Source organism: Bactrocera oleae, chromosome 3 (assembly GCF_042242935.1).
Source record: "Bactrocera oleae isolate idBacOlea1 chromosome 3, idBacOlea1, whole genome shotgun sequence".
NCBI classification, from domain to species: Eukaryota; Metazoa; Arthropoda; class Insecta; order Diptera; family Tephritidae; genus Bactrocera; species Bactrocera oleae.
The window spans coordinates 24,503,406-24,510,913 of record NC_091537.1 but is presented as its reverse complement, the minus strand read 5'-3'; positions in this window follow the sequence as shown (position 1 = coordinate 24,510,913).

Genomic DNA, 7,508 nt, shown 5'->3' with positions numbered 1-7,508 from the left:
TAACATTTCTCACTGCCGATCAGTTAGGTCTCTGAATCAAGGACTAAACCGATTGTTCAGTCAGTTATCACAATTCTTCGCATGAGGACCAAATTTTTTACTTTGTCAATTTTAAATGATGAAAGTTTGGTTTTATAAGACTTTTTTTTTCTCAGCTGATATTCGAAGCAATTGCTATTTCAAATATTTGAAATTATTTATTTTTGATATTTTATTTACAAAAGTGACACCACACTAATGTTATTGTAGTACTTCAAATCAAATAAACGCAACTTTCATTTGCTCTTAGTTATCTAAACGAAGTTATAAACATGAGCGAAATTGATTGCCTAAGTGAATGTAAAACAAGAGACAAATAGGGTAGATTAAAGCATTTACATATATACTACATACTTACAAACACATATACATATACCTACATATATTCTCATATAAAATGTCTAGAATCGTTAAACTGGGAACAGGTTTTCAAGGCGTCGTCGCCTGCCGCTTCGCTGCCCATATTGAGACACTGGAAAACTAACCGCAATTTTAAAATATACAAATATCTATTTATTAATATATTTGAGCACACCTTGAAATTAAAGTAGTGCAAAATAAGTATCAAATTTGCTACCATAGAGCTTAAGAAAAATGAGCTTTGCCGGAAATTACCCATCCTAAACTGATTTAGTTACGTACGCATTAGTTATCTCTAATTTTCATTATCTTCACGCCGACACGCCACGCAAGCGCTAATCCATGCTTGACAGTATAACGAACTTTGGAAAACAAAGAAGTTGAAACGATAGAGCAAAAAAAAACGAAAACACATAGCAAATTGACAATCTCTGACAAATCTCCGAACGCACTAAGCTCACAAGCGAGGCGTGTTCGCATTATGTTTGTCATTTATGATTTTCAACAAGCTGAACATCCGTGCCACTCAATACCACCATAACACTGCCATTGTATGCCAATGGTATTCTAATTGAATACTTGTGAGAAGGCGACGCGACTCATGCACACATACTTGTATGTATGCATGTAAGTTCATATGTTAATAGGCGAGCATGCGCAAATGGGTAATCAAGTTACGCAGCTCAATTGTTCTACGACACATACATATAAGGAGAAGAGTCCAGGCTTGATGTTGTTGCCAGTGGTTTTCTGATGGCTGACAGTTGATGTTATTAGATGCTGATGGTTGTTAACTCTTAGCCGCTGGCTGTTGGCTGTTAGCCGCAAGCTGATGGTTTTTGGCTGTCGTTTTGACATCTAAGCGACTGATCGTTTGATCGGCTGATGGCTTATTAGATACGGCCTCCAAAAAAGAGTGACGAGTCATCCGTCGATCGGATTACACCACCTACGTTTTTGTCCCCATAACAATTGCTTGCTCGCAACAACGCAACGATTGCGTGAACTTCTATGCAGGAGAATACAATTATGTGTGCAAGTGTGTGTTACTTTGCCAATAGGAAGCAACAAACCAAGTAATCCGTTACATTGACACCTTGAAGATTTTGAATTTGTTTGGTTTGCTTCAAGTGTAGTCAAAAAATCAGTTCTCCAACAATAGAATAGCAAAGATTAAAAAAGCTCAGTCTTGTGCTTGAGTATTTGACTATGACTCTTTGTTCATAACCACATAAGGTATCCCTCAAACTGACATTTCGTTAATTATACAGGGTGAGATACATTGGATTTAAACTAATATCGCTGAGATGCTTATATTTTTTTTTAAGTCAATTCGGCGTTGGATTGATTTAAAAGCACACAATATGAAACTGGAAAGTTTTCGAATTGCTATGCCACACCTTACGCTATGAACGGTACATAAATATGTACATTATCAAACTTCTAGCCTCCGAATAGATATTGTTTTGGCACATACACAAACACAACAAGAGATCCTTCAATCTTGGCCAGTTACAGTTATTTGTCTTTTATATTCACTTAATCAAGATAATGTTTATTATCAGCTTCAGAGTATTTCGCAATTAAAACAATCAAACGATTAAAATTTAATGGTTTTTAATTCATAAATAAAAACAAGGAAAAACGTTAACTTCGGCTGCAATGAAGCTATAATACCATTCACAATCACATAAAATTCTATTTAAAGAACTTGATTTTGATCAGGCATTTTGTAAGGCAGCTATATACTATATGATCCGATCTGAAGATTTTTTTCGGAGATTGTATCCGAGCTAAATTTCGTGAAGATATCTCGACAAGAAGTTTTCCATACAAAAACTTGAATTTGATTGGTCAGTTGGTATTGCAGCTATATGATATAATTGAAATAATTTTCATACAAGGGCATGATTTTGATCGTCCAGTTTATATAACAGCTACAGCTATATCGATATCTCAAAAATTGAGATCATCATGCTGATCATATATATATGTGTACATATATCTCCGATATTTCTTTCTGGGTGTTACAAACTTCGTGGCAAACTTAATATACCCTGTTCAGAGTATAAAAAATGGCGTTTATGAGGATCATTATTTGCATTTATGGAGAAAACTTACCATTGTAGTGTATATATTTTTTATACCAACAGAAAGCAGAGATTTTCACGAACAAAAGGCCGACCGACTTGTTAAAACAATACAGATATTTTGACGAGAAAACTTTTGATTAAAATGTAATGTCTATTTCATACAGAATAGTTAAATATTTATAAGATATGTATATGTAAAAGTCTGCATGAAATATATGCAAATAAACCTTATTTCAAATGAAAAATTCCTGGCAAACTCAATGAATTTTCAGCATCTTTTCAAAGAATTATAGTACCATGCATCCTTTACACCTTCCCAGAATTTTTTGCTAAATTTTTGGTCTTGTTTTGCGAAGTACAATAGATCTACATACGTACATTTGGCAATCACAACCAATACGATTAATCATAATTCTGCCATAAAAAGTATTATTTTCAGAATTCTGTATTTTTTGAGCTATGAATATGTTTTGAAACCTAATATTATACTTAATTATAATACTTAAAGGGTGAGTAGTGTTTTTAAATTTTTATTTCCGATTTTTTTTTTTCTTTGTCGATTGGAGCGAAATTAACTATGTTATGAGTATTTCTATACTTCTTTTATAAATTTTCCACATTACTTTTCAAAACTTTTAAACGTTTTTCCCACAACTCACGTTTTTAAAGTTAGTACCCCTCATAACTTCAAAACTACTGCAACGGTCTTGTTAAAAATTTGAACGCTATTTCTTTCAGTTCAGAGTTATTTCAAACTTGTTTAAAATTTCTGTTTCACAATAACAAATTAGCCGATTTTGTCGCACAAAATCGGATTTTATTCCTTTAAGCTGTTCCAAAAAAAAGAAAAATTGAAATTTCGTACAACCCACTCAACGTTACCTGGGAAAACTATAACTATAACTCTAATGAATGAAATTTGACTTTTCGATTTCGGATGATACAATACTAAGTTAGGAGGGGCACTGCAACCCTCTTTTTTCCGAGATATGTTCGAATAATTATTTATTCGTAAAAAATTCACATAACATTATATGAACGTCATACTTTAATATTGGTTTTGATAAAGAGATTTTTGCTGTGTCGTCATAAAAAATTCACAAGAACGTGCCCTTTTTGTGCAAATTAACGCTACTCTCCTCTTAAAAGATTAATTTGAGACAACTCTGTACACTCACAGGTCTTATACATTTTGTGTTCCGTTAATCGATTGAGATTCCCCTTAACCTTTGTATAAGGTTGCACGTCTTTTGTTTTTTTGAATATTTTATTACTTTTCCAATTTCTTATATTGTAATTTTTTGTGAAGATCCCAAATATAATATGTAATATTTCTTTTTTCGTGGAAGCCGTATTTTCCACGGCCAATTTGCAATTATTTTCAATATTAAATGTTATTTATTAAGGGTTCGTAACAAAGTAATAATTCTGGCCATTAAAATACAACTAAGTGCACTAGAACAATATAATACAGTTGAAATTTAATTAAAAAATCAAAAACAGGAACACATAAAAGTTATTTAAGCAAGTACATTTTTCATTACTTGAACAGAATTTAACATCAATGTCGACATGCTACTAAGAAATGTATGGCTTCAGTAAGCTATTAATTTAACGGTAATTTTTTGATGTAAATCGTAAGTCTGCTGAATATTTGCCCACAGCTGTATTTGCATACGTATATAAGTAAATATTAAATTCTTACATATGGATCGATGTATATAAATACATATGTACAATACATATAAATACATACATATGTACATACACAAGTGTAAATAAATACAAGTAGTATGCTCATTCGTCTTTATGTTCTTTATGTACCTACTCGTATTATTTCTTCGTCGCCTTCACGATTTTAGTGTTCTTCTGATTCGCTGAAATGAAGATCGAGACTTCTTTTTATTTGCTGTTTCTCTTTGTCGCTTCTTATTGTTGTTTTTTTTTCTTCCGACGTTCATTGTGCCTTTCAGTTTCTACAGCCAATATTAAGCTGGCAATAAACAGCTATTGTTGTTGTTGTCTTTATGTGATTTATAATATGACAATCGTTCGTTTGCTTTCGAGTCTCGAATTGACAACACGTTTTATGCTGACTGCTTGCTGCTGAGTACTGACTGCACATTGCCTTCACTTGCCTCTCTGTCGTATACACTCGCACGCACACTGTGCACACACCACACAACACCACACACACGACACGGTACAACCCGGCAAGGCACAGCCCAGCTAATATGTCGCTCTCGCAAGTCACCTCGCACCACACTTCATCCAACCTTCCAACCACACACACACAACGTCACGTCTGTTTGACTTTACGCTCGCCACGCCAACTGCCAGTGCCAAGTGCCGTCGGTCGCTGTTGCATTGTTTATTTTCAAAGTTTATATCGTTGCTGGTCGCAGTGTGTGTGTGTGTGTCTTTGCATATTTATTATAATTTGTTGCTGTACCTAGCTGTTTTTCACCTCCGCTGCTCATTTTCCTTTCTTTTCATTCGCTGATTCACTTCGATGAAGCGGGCGGGTCTTCTGTAAGTACATAGCGTCGGTTAAAAGCACGACACAACGACAACGACGACTCCTCCGACTCTGTTGTTTATACTTGGCAGAGTATGCATGTTTATACATGTGCATGCATGTATGTATGTATGAATGTTGGTGTGACTCCGCTTTAGCCAATTATGTGCATCTTGGGTGCGCGCACCTTGCTCACTGCTGGCTACTTAACTCAGCGCGTCTCTGCATTCGTTTGGACGCCCTCACTCCTCGTGCTCATATCACTCAGCCGCATCTAGCATGGAGTTTAGCGCCCGGGCTTGTTACACAGCGGCACAAAAAAATAATTGACTTTTCAGACTCCATCGTATGAGGGAGCGAGAGCAAGTACAATAGTAAATAAATTGTTGTTGTGAGTATGCGAGAAGGAGTGGGAGGTAACTATCGCTTGCTTAACTAAGAGATAGAGTTTAATTTATGGCTCGCTTAACACTTAACATCATCTAATTGAATGCACGATGAGCCTTTACTCAGTCAGATATAGTAGCTTGAAGTATCTGCTATTCGCTGGGGTTTTTATGTACATACATACATATGTACTATATAACGTACAAAATTTGGTTGATGGCGATTAAAGAAGAAGATTAAAAGCGTGCCAGCTTTTCCTTGAACTTATTTTAGCACCGCCAAGTGCCACTCCCTCAAATGACACAACTCTCCTTATGATCGAGCACCACTCCAATGCTATCCAGTTGCGCCAGCTTGGTTGGAGACTCGCAACCATCACGCGACATTCAATAATCACAAACACAATTGGAGAAAGATGTACGATAGGGATTGCAAATTGTAGTGCCCACGGGCGGATTTACGGGTAGCCATTTACCCACTGGTTTTTGCAGCAATTATTACTAAATGATGCAGGTCAGCGGTGAAATTGATATTTATGGACTATTCGCTCATACTTTCCATAAGCTTTATATGTACTTGGGACTATCAAAGTAGTGTTTAAGTTTGTAACACCCAGAAGGAAGCGTCGGACCCTATAAAATATATATATAAACACATACGAGTATATGATAAGCATGACGAGCTGAGTCGATTTAGCCATGTTCGTCTGTCCGTCTGTATATACGGGAACTAGTCCCTCAGTTTTTGAGATATCGATCTGAAATTTTGCACATATTTTTCTCTCGCCAAAAAGCTGCTCATTTGGAGGAGCGGCCAATAACGGACCCTTATAGTCTATAGCTGTCATATAAACTAAATTATCAAAATCAAGTTCTTGTATGGAAAACTTTTTTTTTGCCTAGATATTTTTACGACAAGACAATGATACAATATCCTAAAAAAATGGTTCAAATCAGACCACTATAGCATATAGTTGCCATACAAACCGACCGATCAAAATCAAAAAAAGTTTATACCGTTATTTCGATATATAATATTGGTTACTGGGCCAATATTCGGAATCACCATTTTAAGAAGCGACTGTTTAAAGCTTAGATTTTTAACTGAAAATTTTTTTAAGAGGAGCGCTGAGCTAACTGACCCAAATGCTGCGACACCAAGAATTAGGCCGAGAATATTTTTCGGCTATGCCACCAATTGATTAACGTTGTGAGGATCCTGAAATGTACTTTAAGAAAAAAGTTTCCGTTTGTGGAACCGACCAAGGCCAAGAAATATAAGAATGCTAGATGGTTGTTATCTCAATTAAATAAGAAATACTATTAAAGTATTTCGAATTAGAAATTGGAGCCCTGGTTGTCGATTAATAGCTATTGCATCGAAGTAAGACTACTACTTAATTGAGTGAACTCAAGCTGAGTAAAAACAAAATATCAAGAAAAAGTTCTGCGCCTAAAGGAGAAACTGCACATTTCTTATAACAAGTAACACGAAAAAGTTGTCAACTCCAACGACCTTAATTAAACACAGAAAGCCCTACAACCTAAAAGTGTCACCTTTTTCCCTATACCCCAACGACGAAGATTGATATAAATTCGCTCATGGCATTGTGCAGCGCCTGCCGCAGATGCAAATACTCGTAATATTTATGTACATCACGGTCCAACTTAACTAACGACCACTTTACCGGCCCGAATTCCCGCCGCCAAGTGCTCCTCCAATGAGTGCGCGTGTCCGCATCCGTTTCGAATGGCGGAAAAAATAAACAGTCACTGCTTTCATTTGCATCGCGCGACACATTCGTTGCACATTTGCAGGCAGCGCTGGCGAGATAGCCAGCTGCCGCTGTATGCACCAAGCACCACATTTCGCCGCTTTCCATGCTGGCATAAGAAGCGCTTCTGTTGTTTTTAAACTCTTGAAGTGAAGGTTATTTGCTCGCGCCCGTTCGCCTGTGTTTGTTTATATGTGTGCGCTCGCAAATGACATGCAAGCCATGTTCAACTGTTCAACTGTCACTGTCCAGTCATTTGTGATTTGATCGATTTCGTGCAACGGCGCTTTGGACGCTTTTCACTGTGCGCATAGGCGAGGAAAAAACAAATGCTGTT